The sequence below is a fragment of the Anopheles stephensi genome, chromosome 2 (assembly GCF_013141755.1).
Source record: "Anopheles stephensi strain Indian chromosome 2, UCI_ANSTEP_V1.0, whole genome shotgun sequence".
NCBI classification, from domain to species: Eukaryota; Metazoa; Arthropoda; class Insecta; order Diptera; family Culicidae; genus Anopheles; species Anopheles stephensi.
In genome coordinates, this window is record NC_050202.1 from 16,621,438 (window position 1) to 16,642,740 (window position 21,303).

The 21,303-nt window shown below is 41.3% G+C and overlaps 1 non-coding gene across 1 annotated transcript; it reads right to left on the bottom strand.

Moving 5' to 3' along the window:
• Window positions 1–20,908: 20,908 nt before the first annotated feature.
• On the bottom strand, window positions 20,909–20,981 carry Trnaf-gaa. The gene has a single exon. It is a non-coding gene; the product is annotated as a tRNA-Phe (tRNA).
• Window positions 20,982–21,303: the final 322 nt, after the last annotated feature.

The window sequence follows — 21,303 nt, forward strand, 5'->3', positions numbered from 1 at the left end:
AAAATGCTAACTGGTTGAACTTTTGCATATTATTACAGTTTTGGAGACAATTTGTTGTTAATATGTTTTTTTTTTTCATAATATGTTTGTAAAAATAACCTTTTTTTGTTAAATTTATGTGTTCTGGGTCTTCGAACTTACTTAAACCAAGATCTAAAGGTAGTTTACCTAAGACTTTACTACTCAAATTGATTCAAATTTATTTAAAAAAATCAACTTACAATGAGGATTTCATTCTAACCATTCATTAAGTATTTTATTGTTTCTGTAACTTCTTCTTCTTCGTCGTCGTTCGCCTAACGAACTTTTAGGTCATGCCTGGCCTGTCAGTTCTCACTACGGGGGAACAGTCCGGATGGGATTTGAACCCCGGCCCAGTCGGATGAAGACCAGTGCCGTTATTACCTCAACCCACCACCGGGCCCGTCAAATTTAGTTTTCGTTTTTCATTGGTTTCATTTCTGAATTTTCCTTTTCTTATTAGGTCTGATTCGATGTTTAGTGCTTTTCTTCTTTAAGTTTTATCAATTTTCCATTAGTAAAACGGTTTTTGTTCTTGCATATATTTTTTATATTAAATTTTTAATGATGATTAAGTTTTGTTTATAGCAGTTTTTCTCATTGTGAGTTGTCATAGTCAATAGATTTTTTATTTTTATGTTTTGATGTCATTTCACACAAATTGGTACTTTTATGTACTCACCTCACATTGTTTACTTTTAATGTTTTTACCCATTTTATTTTAGTAAATTGTTTTCGTTCACTGTCTTTATTAAATTATTTGTTGTTTTATTTTTAATGCAAAATTTTATTCACAGATTTGCAGTTGTTTAACAGTTTTTATTGTAGCTCGATATTTTTCTAAGTTATTTTCATTTTCAAAAATTACAGGACTTTTCAATTGATAAGGCAATATTATCCATCTTTATTGAACGCTCCTTAGATGAAATGGCAAACAAAGATAGTTGATATGGAAACGGCTTAACTGTATAATCAACTGTATTATCTCGTTACTTCCCAAACTTTTAAAACATTAGAAAATGTATAAAATATATTAGAAATATATTACCAGCACCTTCCTATTATTTGATCCTGTTCCATCTTGTTCCTTCACCTACGATCCACAACATTATGTCTTGCAACAAAGCAGCGCTGTACTTAGCGTATGATTTATTGCACAATCTCCCATTTATTAAAAGCAGTTAAATTTCTTCCTAATTTACGACAGCATCCACCACCCCCGTGCACGAAATATCCATTCGCTCGCTCGTTGCGTTCGTTTCCTCCTTAGCACAATGAACCCACTTCCGGGAGAGGTGCGCAAAAACAAAGCAACAAAGCAAAAAAAAAGGCATAAGGTAGACAAATGCGACAGCAACGACCAACCGTTCGAGATGAAAAACAACACACATGTCCAAAACGAGCGTTGAGAAATGAGAGTGAAACCATTCAAAGCCCTTTCTTCGGTGGTGTAGAAAGGATCTCCACAAGCGAACCTCAAGCCCGACCGTATACACACACGGACATGCACGAGATCAAGACATGATTGGATAATCGGCAATAAATTGATCGTCTCGCACCCACCCGCTACACACGCCACCCACCCACCGCGGTGCATTGCGTGAAAAGATATGCAGACGGATTTTTCTTCCGCAGTCTGCGGCCGGACGCATGGGCGTTTCGATTTTTCCACCCCTGTTTGCTTCGCAACTTCCGATAGAACGGAACACGCATCGGTCCAAAGGGGTGGTCGGTCGGTTGGTCGAGCCGTGGGGGGGGAGGTTTTGATGCAAATTTGCAATTCACCCGAGATTTTACTGTCGGATTGGTCGGTTGAAAGAGCTAAGAAAAACATAAAAAACCATGAACGAAGGCATCATAAACGAGAGCCACGATCGAGTGAAAGGTGTGCTGCAGTTGACTGAAGCCAGAGCTGTAGGAAGCCACGAAGGTGCAATGCATGCACCTTTGGTGCAACGGGTGCAACAGCTTCGATCGCTCGATCTCTTTCTCGCCTCCTTCCTAGCTTCCTAAATGAAGGTGAAAGGGGTTCAACCGATCGTGTTATGATGCAGATCGAGAGTGTGTTTATGTGTCTGTGTCTGTGCGGAAGAAGCGGTGCATGAATGTGCATATTCGCCAGCAACAACAAAAATGCATGCCCAACTCCCAAGTGTCCAGGACAGGCGGGGCGTGGGGAAAATGTAAACGAGCAGCAATAAAGTGAAGCAGCTCTTAATAAGCCTTCCCTTCGGTATCATTAACGCCATTGATTTACGGTTCAATTTTGTCTACTATCTTACGCATGCCACGGTCCGTTGAGTTGGCAGCGTGTTTGTGACTCCCAATCGAAGTCTCTTCGTGGGTCCCAAAGACTCTCCGAGCTCTCGAAGTCACCTCAAGGCTTCGTCCACTAGGTGGCGAATAGATTCCGAACGGTTGGCGCCACTTGTCACTGAATTCCACCACCCATCGCTGGCGACGGCACTCACACACACGATCCCCGAGTAGAAGGATCTGTGTCCCGTCCATTTGACGAAAGCGACCGGTTGTCGGCAAACCTCGACGGTGGGAGAGACCTCTGCTCTTATACAATGATAATTATAATATCTCAACCACCCATCAACCAGGCGCGCGGTTTTGGGGCGGCAGGCTTTCTACGCAATTCGTCGCCCCATACGATCAGGGCCGGACAATTCCGGTTCCCCGACGGTTTGGCCGGTTGGCGCCCGGGATTGCTCTCCTGCCGCTAAACCGATCCGGTCCGTTCGATGGACCGTTTTTGTTGGAGAGCCTTGACGAGCAGAGTAGAAGGGAAGGGATCGGGCCAACATCAGTCGTCGAGGGTCAACTTTCTTTTCCAAAGCCCCCCGGACGCAGCAGCAGCAGCAGATCGATTAATCGCGCGGATATTGCCGATTGCTCCGAGATCGATCGATATCGCTCGGACTGGAAGGACTTTCGCCTTTGGCTTGGTTGCCCAGGTTTTGACACGGGAATGGTGGGTTGCGAATGGATCGTGCGTGAGTGTGTGTTTGTATTGGTTATGTTTTGCACTTCCAAAAGGAATGAATCAAATTACGTGAGTTACGTTAAAGGTGAGGTTTGCTTATTAGAGCATGTTAAGCAAGGATGATCAAATTAATAAATTTAATTGACTTGATGAGTTTCTTCCTGTATAAATGATCTTCCCAGTCTCCTTAAAAAGTAAATGAAATTTATCTTCAATTTTGTCATGTTGAACGTTGTATTATCGGATCGGAGATTATCCTTATGACATTTGGTAGAAGAATAGGCTTGCGGCGTTTTAGAAGTCGCTGTTGCTGATGTGGTTCAGTTCCATGAAATATCGCAACATTTTTATGGGACTTAATGGTTTTTTTTCGGCAGATATTACTGAATAGAAATGATTGACAACCGTTCTATGCACTGCGTTAATTTTCTCATCAAATACCTTTTCACAGTCATCCTCCTGTACACAGGACTGTTTACTTTATGAATTAAGACTAATTGGTATAGCTTTGGCAAATGGCTTTTTTTTAAATGTTCATACATTCATTCTAGCAGCAAAGGGTCTCCCTAGAAAGCCCTATCCAGTTTCTAGCGGGCTCTACTCTCTATGATCTGGTACTAAAATCAAAGCTGTAAGTCTCTAAATTAAAAGCACAGAGTTTTGGGTTAAAGAATTCTAATCAACTCTAAAGTAGCGACGCAGTCAAGCGATACATAGATTGGCTATAAATTCTAAACATTTTTTTTTTGCGATGATCTGCTCTATAAATGCTGCAAATATTTCACTGCACTGCCAGATAATCTGCAGTAGATAGTGCCTACGTAATGGAGTAAATGTGTTCGAAGATTTCTTCGCTTTATCTGCTCCATCGCTAGCAAAGAATTATTCGGCTTCTATAACATCTGGCCACTTGGGCGAAAAGGCGAATACCTGGGATATTTAGAAAGCTGCTAGCTATTATTTCTTATATCTATAATTTATATATTTAGCTATACTATTGAGCAAACGTCTCCAAGGTTAGAGAAAGTCAGAAAGATTCCCAGGCACGACATCTGAAAGAAAACAAGGTACTTTATGCTCTGTTATTGCCTGGTATATCTGGTATTGTCAGGTTATTCAAAAAATCGGTAGTTGTCGTTTCTACACAAAAATGCATTGCAGAAGGGTGTATTGACTTTCCCTGATCTCAGTAGATTATGTCAAGATCTGTCTCCTAGTTCGGCCCCAACAATCCTTTGGATCATTAGGATATTTCTGGATTTTTATTTTTGACATTCTACAAAACTTATCGAGATCAATAGAAATCGAGAGAAAAAGCCAAAATTACCCATATCCTTTTCTGGACTGTTGATGATATCTGTTGGTCCTACCAAAGACTCCAACGGTATTGTGCAGCTATCAGTAGAATGTTTCTAAAAATCCCTTATCCTTAGGGGATTAGGAGGCCTAAGGTTAGCTGAATTCTGAGATCTTTTTCTTCTTTTTCTTCTTTCTTGGTCTAACAACCTCTAAGGTGATGTCTGCCATTTCTGGTTTACTAGATTTAATGTGATACTACGTAGCCGCTGTCGCATCTACCACCGGGCCGCAAATCCTGAGATATAAAAATCAGATAGATGCGGAAAGACTTAGCGATATCCTTTATTCCCTTTTTTGGTTTCCATTTTGGCCCATAAAATTCGCACTTCAAAAGTGTAATCTATAGAAGACAAATAAACTAAATCAGATCATTCCCCTCTTTGTTTTCCCCACTGGTGCTTACATGAGCAAACCATACCTTTCGACACGTTGTTTTGCAAACGCAGGCACGGCACGTGTCCGGAAATATGGGTCAATTGAATACCGGCTCCCGCTGGTACCAGTCGATGTCTTCAAACCCAAACATTGCCGTTGTGTCACGCATGCACAGACACACACACCGATATTTCCAGGTCAGCAAAACGCAACCACCGCGGGACTTGCGGCTCACCGTCAGCCATGTGAATGCAAAAATCCATCACCGTATGCACCTAAACGAACGTCACCCAAATTGCCTCCGTTACGTCCGATCGACATTTCGGATCGGTTTTTGGCACCGATTCGTGCGTGCGCCTAAACCACGCGTAACAGTGCGTCTGGACAGTGCGTCGCTCAGACCCACCCGCCAAAAATCGTTCAATTACAAAACCTCCCGGCGTATTTGATCCACTTATCGTGGTTACATCACGAGACACGAGACCCCAAACATGGACCCGCACGGAGTCGAAGCGTCACGTCGATCATCCGGCATTTATGTCGCGTGTCACAAAATCTAGTTCATCCCTCAAATCGTGGACACAGGTCCACGCATATGCTATCAGTATGCGATGGGGTGTAGTATGCATGCAATTGCACACGCGCCATAAATTACCTCATGGACAATGAAATTGAATTTGGCCGCCCGCGACTCGAACGTCGGTGCCGAATCGGTGGTGCGTTTAATTGTTATTTCCTCCCTTAACTGTGCGGCAGATCTCTTCGAGTCAGTCAACACTTGACAATGGATTTTATGCGACAAAGAAATGGCGGTTTAATTACAAGTCACTGGCCCTCTCCGCTGAGCATACATTGAACGTTGAAAGTGAAATGAGTAGGAAAAACAGTGACAGAAAATCCCTTCGGATGGCTGTCACTAAGACCAGGCACGCCGAGGCCCTAAGAGCGAACTGCACCACAGCGACCGTCTTTCGACTGTCTAAGCATGCGTGTTGTTCGCAACAAATCCGTTTACCGCAGCACACTTTCACACCGACCGATCGCACTTCCAGCGAGCGAGACTGCAGTTGCCGTCCGTCGCCGGAGTTGTTTTTGGCTTGTTAATGCCATGTTGCGCGCGTGGGACTACGGCTTCCTAGCACCATGCGCTGGCCCAATGCGGAAATCTCTGCATCAACACTTTTTTTCACTACCACCACCTGGTTCGGTTTGGTTCGGTCCTGTGCTCGATCGTCACACGCGTGACGTGACACAACTTGCGGTTTGCGCAATCTTTAGCGCAACCGACGCGCGATTTAGTCGATTAGGCGATCGAAAACTCGATTCGATCGGGCCTGGTGGAGAACGGTGGTGGGCAAAAGGAACAACGACACATTGACAGGGTATGTGCACTAACATCGGGCAGGGGTTATTTTTTGCTGGCCGGAGTGTGACGGATCGTTTGAAGGGGGGAATGTGATATGCTTCATCAATCTGGTCTAGTCCAGACGCGGGAAGGAGAAATGCAAATATTTGATTCTTTTTTATTTATAGGAAAAGTTTAAATGGGGAACGTTCGATGTAATTGTTGTTATTTTAAGTGATAGAGATCGAATCGAATTTGCATTGCATGAACAGGCTGCAAATATTATCTCGTCATGTGATACTTATCATGAAAATGTCTAGCGGCCATGCTCTTTTTGCGAGGACTTCAATACATACAAGGCAACATACCTTTGGGGCGGTCTGGTGGCCGAGTCGACAGCGGTGGGGTTCATATCCCATCCAGACCGCCTCCTCGTACGTTAGGCTGATTACTTTAATACGGGTAAAATTAAGTCATAGAAAGCCAGAAATGGCAGGCCGACAACTCTCGAGGTTGTAGTGCAAAGGAAGAAGTACGTACCTTTCATTTTAGACTAAAATCTTACTTTTAAGTCTCATTTAGAAGAAATCGTGGGACGCTGAAGTAGAGCATTAGGACTAGATACATAAGATAACCAAAGACTTTGACGTTCTCAAACGCATGAACGTTTACTTTAGAGTTCATGGAAGGCTTAATGTTAAGGAAGATCGATGAATCCTAACTTCAACTTCGACTCCGACAAGGGAATTATTCAGTTCTTCGGTGAGACATAGAGTACTTAAGTCAAAGTAGCTCTAGGACATTTGGAGATAGGTTAATAAGTGAATTGATAGAGAAAATTAGATTGATATAACGTATAATATACAAAGATTCTTTCTAATACGGAGAAGTCGACAATCTTAATGGCCAAGACCTTTGAAGGGTTGTGTGCCAAAGAAGAGAAATTCAGTTTAAGCCTGTGTGATGGATCGGTGAATTAATAAATCTACGGTGCGGTAAGGGTCAGTAGAATAAAACAATCTATTTTTTGTAAAAGCGCAAAAATGCCAATGTTTTATAAATTGACTTGAGTTTGGTTTGTTAAATATTTTTTAGGATTTTAGGATCGTTGAATCTACACAAAAAATATAGATTCTGAGTTACTATTCTGATGAAAGTATGACCAAAACATATAAGACATATAAGACATAACATAGGATTATTCATCTAATTTAAAATTCAAACATTTCTTTATAATTTTATCCATCGCTACTTTATACTACTAAGCTTTAGCAGAGGACAGCTCTTAATAAATTTAGCAACTGATATCTATTTATCTAATAGAAGTAACGAAACCAGTAGCTCAAAAATCGCATATAAATTTAGTTTTATTATCTTATTCTATTGTCTGTTACAGTAAATTGAAGTTAGAATTGTACTGCAGAACAATATTTTTTTATGATTCTTTAATCATATCCAAAAATTCATCTTCCACTTCTTGGACACTGAAAGAATTTATCAGGGCCCAACATATCTTTAAGCCATTGCAACAATAACAAGAAGTCGGTCTGGTTTTTCCGGCCTGTCGTTTTTATTACAGCTAAGAAATATTTTTATTATTTAATCTGTATTTTTATTTTTTTTATATTTTGAGTAACACCGCATGTGCTGACGATTACATATTCAGACAAAGCCATTTTCTGTGTGTTATTTATCTTATCCTGGGCCTGATCGAGTATTAAAAGGAATCGTTAGAATGTTTAGCCTTAAGAACATTTTAAATATAAAATTAAGATCGACAGATTCCAGTCCTGTCCAATAATTCGATAAATTCAGTTCGAGAATGCAATAGTGTTAGATTAGTTCTCTTGATTTTAGATCCTTAATGTGCCTAAATTTTGACCATCGTTTTCTCCATGGTTTTGAAGTCAGTTGGTCTAGGTCCTTGGTAATCAATTATAGCATACCATGTTAAGGATGCTTTATATTGCCATGTATTATAATTATATTCGACAATAGAAAAAAAACTCATAAAGTTCATACCGTAATAAACTTAAAAATTTGTTGCTTAATGTGTTAAATACATGAAAATTTCATCATAATACATTTTTTTCTGCCATGAAAAAACAAATGCGCCCATGTTGCGCACTGTTTATACAAACTGCATTAAGAAAATATGCATAACAGTTCCATACTGCTCGCAAGTGCCAACAAATGTGGCACACATGTTGTACCAGATCTAGCATCTTTTCCAGCAAGAACGTTACTTTATGGTTGCATTAATGCTATGTGTTTGTGTGTTAATGAAACCTTTTCCCCCGATAGTGGGAAGCGGATTTTCTTCCTGCAGTCTGCACCACAGCAGCAGCACAGCGGTGCTAATTTGTCTTAAAACACAACTAAGTACCGATACGATGCCATTCTCACGGCACGAATCGGCGACCATCGAACGTGCCGATGCCGCGTACCGTACGCGAATGCCATTGAACTTCGCGAAATCCCGAGCGCAGATGTGAAATAGCATCATCGTTCGCGGGCAGTAATGGAGCTCAAACACGCCTTGAAGAGGGAGGATGGACGGGTGAGGAGTAGGCGAGGATGCATCTGTGGGCAGGGGGAGACAAACAAACAAATAAACTAACAAACGCAGACGCAGCCAGAGCCGTGTGTTAATAAAAACGGTAAACGTACGGCTTAGAAAGACACGCATCGGCAAGTAATTATAGATGCAGTTTGAAAAATATGTATTTTGTGCCAAATGTGCGTAATGCAGCAGAGGAGGAGGATGGCGGGTGTGTTGCGTTCGTGACAATCGGCCAAGAGTTGACAGTGAAAATGGCTACCATTTTGCAAGGCGGTGGCGGGCGTAGGCGGTTGTTCCAGGTTGGATAAACATCACAATCAAACCGGTGTGTGCAATATGTGTGCACTTTGCTGTGCAAATGGTGCGGTGCAATGTACCTCGCTGTTGTCGTAGTGTCTTGTTTGCTGCACTGTGTACTGGGCTGGCTGGCTGCGACTAGGAAGGAACAACACCTTGGTCGATGTGCAGAAAGTGTGCAGAAGCGTGGATTTTGTTGTAGCGCTTCTGCTTCTTCTTCTGCGTGGTGTTTTGTAACTTCGCCAGCGGTGGTCATGCATGATGATTTGTGGACAAGTGATTGAGACGGGTCCAATGTCCAATGTCGCTGCTGTTGCGATGTGCAGTAGCAAGGAGAAGTATAAACAATTATCCATTGGCAGTATTAGCTTATAAAATCCTTAAAAATCCTTACAACTTTCGCACGAACTGAACAAGTACTACAAACATTTCCCTTGATCTTGAACTGCTGCAGAAATCCTTGACCAAATCCTCGCTCGCGGTTTAACACTGTCACCAGACGCATCAATGTCTTAACTCCAACTGCTCCTGGCGTGGGGATTCTACGATCTCCTTCAAGGGATCCTATGACCTAGTGTTAGAGGCCTAGTCTACTGGCCTGGACTCATGACTTGACCGGTCCACAGAAACTTGCAGAATCCTGTACAATAGTGAGGTCTTCGTGTAGCTGCCTGGAATGCAGCTTAGAGTATATCGTCAGTGTTGGACAAAATCCATGTCTCACAGCCGACAGGTGATTTGAGAAGAAAAGATTTCTCAGATTCCTAACGTATCTTAACAACTATGGTGTTGTCGATGTTGACTATTAATCCCAGATCGTTGAAGTTTTTGACGACATAAAATGCACGACCAGGTCTATCGATCACCTCTGTGTAAATATTTTTTTACGGGCCACTGATGATGTCATTATCATTTTGAATTACGAATTTCCTGAACTTTTGGTAAGCCTCTGCTTAATAACCACCAAAGGATAGGCGACCCTCAAACCAATTATGTCTCTGTCCTCAGGGTATGCCAGGATGTGGATTGACTTATAGAAGATGATCTCTGCAGTTACCAGTTCCACGTCTCTTATGGACTTCTCTATAGTCAGATTGAAGAAAACACTAGCAAACCCACCTTACTGGGTCAGGCTCTCGATGGTCGTTTGACCTGTGCCTGTGGCCTGGTGTATGTCGACGATCATTGTCGTGTTTTTTTAACCTCGAAAGCTTTTCCAGAATTTCAACTGAGCTCATTGCGTTGTAAAGTTATATCATGACATCCAGCTGTCATAAACAGATTTTAAATCAATGAAGAGAGCGCAGGAGTGCAGTTGCTTCTCTGTCTATTTCTCGAGGATTTGTTGTTTGGATCTGAATCTTGAAAGCTGATCGATCTGATTTTGAAAGCTTCAAACTATCTCATCGACGAATAGGACAAGTTGATGTTGTAGAATCAGGAACAAAATATTTCAAATGTTCAATACCGTAATATTTCTGCAATAGTGGAACGCATGCCCTACCAGGAGAGGTACTCGTCAGGGACCCGTTCGGCACGAGGCATAGAGGAGTAGGCTGGATCAAGTCAGACCTGAGGGCGATCGGGATTCAGCCGGTGGTAGAATAGTGCAGCCATGGACCGAGTTACCTGAAAACGGATTGGACATCAGGCAATGTCTTTTAGACGTGCTCCATAGGAGCAGGCCAAGAAAGAAGAAGAAGTTGAGCTCCAGCCTGTCTCCCTTCTTGTATATGGACTAGAAGATGCCAAGGTTCCAACCAGAGAGCATCAATGTGATGTCTGATACCTCAGTAATAATTTGATGAATTTTCTGTTCCAGTCCTGCTTCACCGCTTTTCATCATTTAGGTTACTATTTCGTTGATTCGTGGTGCCTTGGTGTTTTTGAGCAACTCTTGGCTCTTCGCGTTATGTCAGTGCTATGTGGCAGGAGCATAGAAAATTCTGCATCTGCATAGAAAATATGTGTCCACCGTAAAAAAATACCGCTCCAAGAAATCATATTAGTTCTGCTTACCTATACCTATCCATCAACCTGATATTCTCTGTGACATACAAAGGACTCTTATTACACCGAATCCCTTATAAAACCCAAGACAGTATGATGAAACGAATCGGACACTACAATAGTTTGAAAAATAATTGCATCTGAATGACATTTTATTTGTCCTTTTCATCTCCTGCAATGGTAAATGCTATCGCTCGAGATGGCAAAAACCACTTATTCCTTCACAAACGTAACGAACCAAACTCTCCCTCCTTAACCAAAAAAAACTCACCGTCAGTTTGTTGTTTGAATGTTATGGTTTCATACTCCACGAGAAGCCTGTTGCGTTAGGCCTACCGAAAAAAAGCGAAGGGAATTCAGGGCTTCTTCAGTCCACAGGTCCCTTTTTTCCCCGCACGATCTTCCACAACCGAGTGATCCCTTGCAGGTGTACACATTGGAACACGTGAAAAAGGGGGTGAAGCAAAGTGCAAAAGGATCGGGTAAAGCAAACGGTGGAAAAATCACGGGGAAATTAGATAGTGCGAGCGAACGAAACAAAATAGCGACACATCGAGAATGAAAAGGGCAAAGAGTAATAATACATAGCGTAGGATCTGGATTTATATTCAAGCCAACACAACGCACCAAAGAAGACAAACAAGGCACAAGCAGGCAGACAGGCTAACAGGAAAGAATAACAACCGAGTTAAGAGAGAAGAAAAAAGGATCAGGGAGGAAACGGACCCTTCGTCCATTATCCTCTGGACCGTTGTCTGATCCCTCGCTCTTGCCCTTCACGTCTTCACGATAGTTGGCTTCTCACTTCCCTTTAGATCCCAGCTCCAGGGTTCAGCTCGTGGCCATAAATTGGTGATCAGTAATATTACGGTTGACCTAACGTCCTTACAACATCCGTAACTTCTATTTGATGTGTTAAAATAGGCTGGCAGGGTTGACCCTCAGTCACTCAGTCCGTGTAAAGCATAATGTCCGCTCTTGTAGCTAAGCAATCAGAACTAGTTTTGGATTCAAACCTTCCAAACCGGTAGGGATACACAATTTCGAAACCGAATTTCAACGAAATCATCGTCAATCAATCGATACACCTTGTAGGGTACAAAGCAGATCGAGAAATCCCTTAAAGGCAAAAGGAAAAGGAAGGGAAAATTAAAATTAAACTTTTCAACGGCCATGTATCCTTTTCGATCCGTTTTTTGGAGGGTGAGAGATTAAAAGGCCACGGTATATAATTACATTACGCTCCTAAGGCTGTAACATGATCGAGACGGTCGGTCGAGCGATCTGTACGGTAGGGATCGTTCGTTATACACGCTTTCGACAAAAAAAAAATGTTGGAGAAAAAGGACGTCCAGGTCAGACCTGGACCTGTTTTTATTTCCTGCCCATCCACACGTGTCCTGTATGCCTGGGTCCAAAGTGACCGAGATTGATGAAGATTAATGTTGCGTCACTTGCCAGCACAGGGTGCTTCCAATAAGTCCTTTAGGCATTGTCTTAGCAGTTCAACGATTAGATGCACCTGAAAAATGAAACGGTGGATCGGAAATAACTGCAATTAAATGTAGTGTTAAAATGGAATGATGGATATTTAAACATTTCAGTGACCTAGGCGATTACTTCAATTTTGTTGATTGAATTAGACTTCAGATGTGAGCTTGTTTCAGTAGTGATCCCACTACACCAACATTCAGATTCTATTACACCAATCAGATGTAGTATAAGCTCAAACTCTTGACGGACTCCCAGTGATATTCAGAACTACTGTTGAGAAAGGCCCAGATGTGGTTTTAATCCCGGTCCTGTCCCAGAACTATTATTTCTCGTTATATCAAAAAGTTCTGGTGAAATTTGATGGGTAGTTGATTCCTAGTTTCAGAAACTCCGTTGGTAGTTTCAAATCATTTCTCGACGAGTTTCCAAATAGATCTTACAGCAGCAGTATGAATGCTTTGTAGAAAGTTTTTAGCGCTGTAATGTTCCTGTTCCTGAGCGCGATCTGGAGGCCGAGGCGATAACGGTGTCGGTCTTCAAAAGGTAGGATCAGGTCTCAAATCCCAGACCCATATCGTCTGCCTGTACGCAGGACGTACTAGACAGCTCAGGGTAGAATCAAGTCTCAGGAAGCCAGAAAAGCGCAGGCACTCGAGGTTTTAGTGTCAAATAAGTGTGTTCTTGTAGTTGAGACACTATAACATATTGTGTTGAGACACTATAACATATAACATATTAGTACGCGAGCCTAGCAAACCATTAAGGATGGAGATGTGGATTTGCAGGACAATATTACTAAGATTGAAAGGACTGTAGGGGCGACCCCGTCCGCTGTCATTCTCATGACGTGACCATAGGAGCCTGGTGAGTCTTATTCTAATCTAATTATAGTGGCTCCTCAATTGTTTTTTCACATATGCGGGATCAAAAATCCTTCTAATGATTTACCATAAACACAAAATGGTATTAATAATGCACCACAAACAAAATACAATTGCTGGAGGATTTAATCATTTTACATTGTTGCTATCAGTGATGAGTGAGTATCACTGTCTGTAACTTATTATTCTTCGATTATATTCTTTTTTAACTGAAACTGGTAATTTAATAATAAATCTGGTCGTTTGCCGTTTATAGAAAAAAAAATCGAATACAAAACTATTCTCTTCAGAAAGCTTCATGAAAACACGTTAGCCCATAATGCGTCTAACTAACCACACATCCACAAGCAAACGGACGATTAGATGCGGAAATAAAGTATTTTGTTTGGTGCTGCTGATTGCATGGTCATCATCACATTTTGCTATAAATACCTTCTATTCATTCTGACGTTGCTGATCATCGCCAAACAGGCAGAACAAACCCCCCTTCCGTCATCCCTTCTACTTCATTTCCTACGTGAAGCGTCGTAGTGGCTTCTTCCACGCTCAGGTCAGCTGAGTATTGACCGCTCCCGGCCAAAGCGATAATGGTAAATAAATAAACCGGACACGTCATAACAGCGCATCCTGCTTTACAGCTCCTCACCAATCAAGCTCGCTGCCTCTGAACAATATTAGCTTCCAGAGGCCATCCCATCGCCTTTTCCCCCCCACAGGCGCATAGGGCTGAATTCAATTAACAATTTAAATTATACATTATCGAGTAACACACAAGCGACCATCGACACCGCACGCCCTAACGCCTGCCAGCCAGCCAGCGGGGTTTACGGCCATGTAACTCCTGTCACGCGTCACTCGAGACGACGGTGGGTTTACAAATGCGCGACATGTTGTGAACATTACCGGGAGAATGCTAAAGCGAAGGAAGGGCGAGGCAAGCCCGCTAACGATCAGCTTCAGAATGGCCATTTCTGTGAGAGAGTAGAATTCTTGAAGCTCGGGCACTTATGTGTCGGCGAATGGAACGCTTACCATCCTCACTTTTACGACCCATCTCTCTACGGTTTGGGGGTCGTTCGGGGAGGGGGGATGGATATCGGGAAGGTATGGACTGTGCGTTTTGGCCGCACATCCGCGATGGCCCGACACTTTGAATAGTCTAATGAACCAATAAGAATTCTGACCGTGGAAAGTCTCTGGCCGGCGAACCGGTGCGGTCCGAGCGCGAATGTCGGCGGACGATCGGATTACGCGTAGAATGCCGTGAATGTTGGTGAGGTTTTCGTTTTGGTTTGGTTGATTCGAAAAATTCTTCGAAACGGTGCTGACCAGAATCGTAAACGAACCGGAACGTGTACGTTGCGTACAGGTTGCGGAACGAATACGTTAGGCAGTGGTTTTTGTTATTTACTTTTATGGCACAACTAGGATTTAAACTTTGTAGTTGACGTTGGAGTCCCTTAGTGGTAGAAGACAATGATGAATTTCAACTTATTTTAACACACTTTGAGAATCTTATTCTTATTCCATTTGATTTTGCAATAATGAAAACCGGAGTCTTTAGATAGAATGTCCTGTAAGCCACCCCTGTCCTCTGGACGGTCCTTTGGCCGTTTGCTGGGATAATAGCCTTCGTTATCTACAAAATATGTTTTCCTTGTTCTTCCTGAGTTCTAGCGACCAGTCACTTCTCTTTCCTGATCACATGATGGTTCTATTGACTAACTAATTTAAATAGCCACTTCTAGGGAAGTGAAGAGCAATGTCCATCTTCTCCAGGATAAGCTACTCTGTTTAGACGAACTTGACTGACTTTTGGTGTCAAGTTTCAAGATAATAATTAATTTTCTGATGCTGGATTTTTTTACCGACAACGGTCCTTTATCAGATATCAGAAGTACACCAGTAATATTCGGCCATCAGGATGTATGTCACAATTTCCAACTTTATTGCTCAGCTATAAAACTGCAATTAACTTCTAGGAATCAGTTGGATATTTTGGATGCAAATTAAAAAAAAAACAATACAGGACGCAATTGATTACTAAGTACTTAGTAATATTTGATTCATTCCGAAAGTCTACGAATAAAAAATCTTAAAAATTAGCCTATGTTTTAATGCATACGTTAGTGTAGAACTCTTTTTTGAATTTTTGTATTGTCTTAGTTAACTCATAAAAATTGCCTATTTTTCTAATGGGATGAATTCTAACGCAAAAGTTTCTATTTGCATTATCTATTTGCATTATATTTTATTTAATTATTATTATTTTTAATTAATATATTAGGCCCCAAAAACTTTTTCAACAGAGTTATCCCAGTCAGTCAGTACCTTTCTTAACCTCTTTTTATTTAGGTAGAATCGAATTATTGATTGGAAACATTTTTTTGTCTATTTTTGCGCCCCATCGCAATGACGTAATACGAACCAATAAAATCACCAATCGAATCATTATTGTCAAACAAGCTCTTTAAAGAACCACGCTTTTTTTCTCTTTCTCTCTCACTTCTTTCAGTCCATTTAATTAGCCGCTTGTAGAACCATCGCTTTTAGACCTAACCAATTTGTGTCTTAATTGTACCGACCAAGCGAAGACCCGAGCCAGCACAACAGTCTCTACTGCTACTTATGCTTGTGCGCTTTCGTTTGGCGTTACGGCTCAGTAAGCTTTGTGCGCGCCCGCACAACTCGGTAAAGTACGGTGGCGCAGGCCACCACCAACCACCACCACTAACCAGCAGCGCCATAATTAAACGAGCGAAAGGCTAATCCAGCCCGCCCGGCGTGGCTGATTTACGGCGCAGCGCGTCGACAACGGAATCGGCCGCGAACATATGTACGGCCGGGCGTGTTTTGCATACCCGGCCAAGCGCAAATGTGCTCGCGCAATCGTTTCCGCCGTCGGTTGGGTATGGTCGGGTTTTCTGGTGGTACCGTATAGGGGTTTTTTTTTCTCGTGCCTCAAATCGATGCTGACAGTTCCGAGTGGAGTAATGGAGCCACGTTTGCTCGCCATGTCGATTAGGCCGGTTGTTCCGGAATGCGATTAGCGCGAACCTTTCTAAGCGGAAGTGTTCCTGAGCCGAAAAAGGTACCACATCAGGAAGTGTGTGTAGGTCGATTGAGGTTCCTTTCTAATGAGGCGATGTGGGTTGGTGAGAGGAAACGGAAGAAATTGAGAGTGATGAGTATTTATTCAAACATCACAATCAAATGTAGAAAAATTAGGAAAATCGTCCTCTAAGATCGAAATCAATTAATAACACTTAGGAAAATGCATTTAACACTGAATACGAAACTAATACAAACAACAATTTAACAAATACTACAAAAAACAAACATAAAAGTTACAGACAGTTGAACATTCGCTTTATATAATACGTCAAATGTGAAAAAAGGAAACCAAAACAAAACAAAACAAAAAATCCATGTGCCTTTAATCAACTTTGCCAGCAGCGACACCTGAAAGTGAGAGTGACAAATCGCTTATGACAGCATAATGGCATAATTGAGGAACTTTTTTCCCCTTCCTGCAGCTGCGCCTCTTCTATCCGATGATGACATTTGCAATTTTCATCGCACCACACAACAGCCGATACAAATCTCGCGCGAGAAACCCTAAATGACAGGAAGTATTACCTCACGCACTCGCTACATACGCTCGGCTTGAGACTGCCCAAACGATTATTTCCCCCCGGGACTGGTGTCCAATCGAAAGAGTTTGTCGCTGTAAAAATCGAAGCAAAAAAAAATCCCAACTTGTGAGATTATGTTTAAACACAAAACAATGCTCACAAACAAAGTGTATCTTGAAGGTGCGGTAAACGTGTCTACGTTTAAAAAAAAACCCCACCGACGGCTGGCGCTTAAGATTTTGCTCTCTCTGTCGGAGGTTTTGAAGCGTCCAAATAAATGCCTCAGTGTGAAGTCGCGCAGCCACCTTCTCCCTCATCATCATCATCGTCAGAGTCGTCGTCAGCGTCGTTCGACTGTTTGTACGACCTTTGCCAAGGTGCTTTCGTAACGTGTTCCTGTGCCATCCAATCCTCGTAGTAATGGTTTATATTGTTGTTTTGTCCATTTACCGCGCCGCACTGGCTGGCAGATGAACAAGTTTTGAGCGCGAGGAGGGCTAAGGCACCATGGGAATTTGCATTGTAATATCAGGCGTGGTAGCGCGGATGCTGAGAAAGTGACAGGAATGTAGAACTGTGTGTGCGCCGGTCAGTAAACACAGATCTTCCCCAACAAGACAGTCAACACGGCACAGTACACAAAGAGAATCTGAGTTCTGAGAGATCGCCTACACCTTGCATGTCCGACAGCGCGAAATGTCAAGCCGACAGCTCAGCTGATCGTCTGTTTCGACGGCTGGTGAGAAGGCACACATCCAACCAGATCCGGGTTTGGATTCGCTGCGGATGATTCTCCATGTGCTCAGCGATACGGAGACTACAGCAGAGTCTTGGATCATAAATCCCCCATGCCGTCTAATTGCCGTCAGCTGTTGGATGTGGTTTGGAAGTAATCGGTTTGGGAAATATGGGCCATACGATGGGGCGTAATTAGACTGATTGGGCTCGCAAGCAAAAATGGGGTGTTTTATGTAGACATCCGAATGGGTTGTTGTGTTGCTGTTGATGAATTATTTAATAGTTTGGTAAATTGATTTTGACGTAGTTTTCAGCACAGTTTGGGGTTTGGACTATTACAATTCTATTTATTTAACATGGCTTTGACGTAGATGGGAAGGTAAAATACCTAAGGTATTTCTGATGCGCTTCAAGACACAAGCAAATAGGTGAAGCGAAACGTGCTAGAATCAATTTTGTTTGTAGAACTGTTGGACGTCATAGATTATTTGTTTTTTGGTCGAATTTTGTAACCTACCTACCTACCTGAATTTTTAAAATACATGCACTTGTAATTTTTTGGACGAAAAACCAAATTATTTTCAATAAAACAAACAGTGATTAACTTATAAAAACAGCATTCAAGCACTTGGATCTTTTAAACAGCTCTTAAGCAGCTTCAATTGCTAAACTGTGTATTTTTTCTGGGCATTTTTTTTTTGTTTAGCTCTCGTTTTCAGGAGAAGCTCGTAGCATTCTAACCATTTGAACCATCAAAACATCGTTCAATTTTAAGTAGAAAATTTTCAGATGGAACTTACTGCTGATGCACTCTTTCGACATCTTTAACAAATAGACAAAAATATAAAAAAATGTTACTTGAGTAATTAGAGAACTAAACTATTTTTTTCATGAGAACGGCGTTTGGTTTATTGAACTAAACTATTTTAAAGTGTTAAATTAACTCCTCTTCTCACCAATTTTCTAATACACCTCAAATGTATCTCCTGAGATGGTCATTCACATCACTTCATGTTTCATGAAATCCAGATATGATATTCAATCATTTTAAACACAACATAGATGTCAAAACTTGGGAAAAGTTATATTCATTAAGTGACTTGAAACTGAAATGAGTAGCGTTTCAGAGCATCTATGGCACTCTGCAAAAATTTTAAAATAAAACAATATGGAATAAACTCTTCTCGGACTCTATCTTTCTAACCACAGCAAATTTAAAAACTTATGCTAATTATTCATCCTTCGAGCTGCAAAAATCACCGTAATTCCTACGATAGCTCAGCTGCACTCTTCTTTGCCAGAAATCGCCCTAAAACATACACTGTGCTTTGTTATCCCTTTAATCAGCCTTTAAACAGCAATAGAGTTTCAATAATTAATTAGGGATACTGGAGGAGGTCATAATATTTTAGGATGTATAAGTTAAAAAGATATTTAATGTGTTAAATAAACGTGCTGCTCCACCAAGAATTATCATGAAGTTGAACAGTTGTCAGTCCTTTTCAAACTTATCATTCCATCACCCATTTTAATGCATCAAAGAGTATTTTATATCGATAAACTTATTATTTTATCTTAATTAATTGATTGAACATTGTTAAATGAAAAAAAAATCTAATGTTTTTCTACATTACACTACAGTTCTCCTTCCATCGCCTATACGTGACTCACATATTCTATCTACTTTTGACAGGGAATATCGGAATATCCATTACCTGGAACGAAACACCTCATCCAAACACTGCGAGATCGTCATAAATAATTGTTTCACATTTCGATTATGATGCGACCATTCAAATGCTGTCATATTGTCACACCGGTTGGCACTTCCGAATTCGATTCCGTGAACGTGAAAATGGGTTTCCCCATTGTTAAACACAGTTCCTCTGTTTACTGCATACAAACACCGCGCTAACTATGTACAACTCAACGCGGAAAATCGTTACCAGCGTTGCGTTACTCTTTTGTCCGTAACACAAAACACTGTCTCGCAGATTAAGGAGGGCGGAAGAAGGGGAGCCCCCAGCTCTCCCCAGCACGTCATATTACAATGTAATTTAGTGTTTGGCTGGCACGCTGTCGAGAAGCCGGAACCGTCGAATACATTCGGTAACAACACACACACATGACCCACTCCCGGACGTCGGGCGCCCAGTGCCGGTGTTGCTTCCTACCGCACAAAACACGCGGGGCAGAAAATGGTAACAAAAGAAAATGCCACCCACCCAGCCGCTAGTGAAAGTGGTGAAAAATGTATGATTGATTGTGAATGGTCAAGCGGTGGTTCCGTTGGGTGCTTCAGGAACTATACCACCTAATTGGGTGAAGCAGGCAGAAGCTCATAATGTCCGAATGGGATGTTCTCGAATCGAGTTTGTTCCGCTTATTGAGGTTTTTTTTTGTACATTCTTTCTTTCCCGCTTTTTTTTGACACTCCAAACAAGTGAATGTCACCAAATTGAATCATGTCGTTATTGCTTGAACAATGATGAGCGTGTAATGTTTTGACATTTCTTTTGTGCTTCATAAATTGATACATATTCTACGGTTTGATAAAAATCTCAATTTTTTTGTTAGTATTTTTACGAAAAGATCTTTTACAGGGTTTTTCAGTTGATAAAGCAATAGCATCAGTTTTCATGACAGGTTTCTTAGATCCAACAAAGCTAATGATGTCCTCAGATGATATTGTCATAGTAGCCGTTGATATTGCACGCACTTACCCGAGCGCAGAAAGGACGTGTACCATATCAACGGCTACGATGACAATATCATCTGGGGACATTACAATAAAAGGTATTTGATTCCCCTATCAACTAAAGCCGTTTCCATATCAACTTGCTTTGTTTGCCATTTCATTTAAGGAGCGTACAATAAAAATTGATAATATTGCCTTATCAACTGAAAAACCCTGTAAATCCATGCTGATTTACATACAACAAAATACTGCAAATTATAACAAAGTTAAAAAAAATGTAATTATGTCCATAAGCTGTGATGGATTAGAAAAATTTCATTCAAAATAAACATGTTGTTTACATTATATTTGAAGATTCTGAAGAATCGTTGTCAGCTCAAATTAAATTAATTAAAAAAAAGAGTTTGCCTATCGCGGAGTAAAATCAGCTTTCCCTTTCTCTGGTCTATGAAGAATGTATTTTAATTATAAAAATAATCAAAAATAAAATTATTTGTTACTGCCGAAACCCGGGATTGAACCGGGGACCTTTAGATCTTCAGTCTAACGCTCTCCCAACTGAGCTATTTCGGCTGAATGATGGGTGGCGGCTTGCCGTGTGCCCGCTTGTGGTTGCCCTTGATGTGCTGTCTTATCAGCGTGGTTTCCTCACTGTATAGACGTTGCTCAGCTACGAATGCACTTTGCTTCCTGTTTCTTAAACTGATTAAGCTTATCAGTTGAATTATTTGCTCGCGGATGGAATGTATACAATGATTTAAGGGTATTACTTTGTTGTTTAAAATTAAAAAAAAAAAATTATTTATACACATTTTGATGCCCGAAAGCTACTGATTCTGCTGTCAATTTTTTAGATTTTATCTTGTACTTCTTTAACGAGCCTACCTTCCCTAAA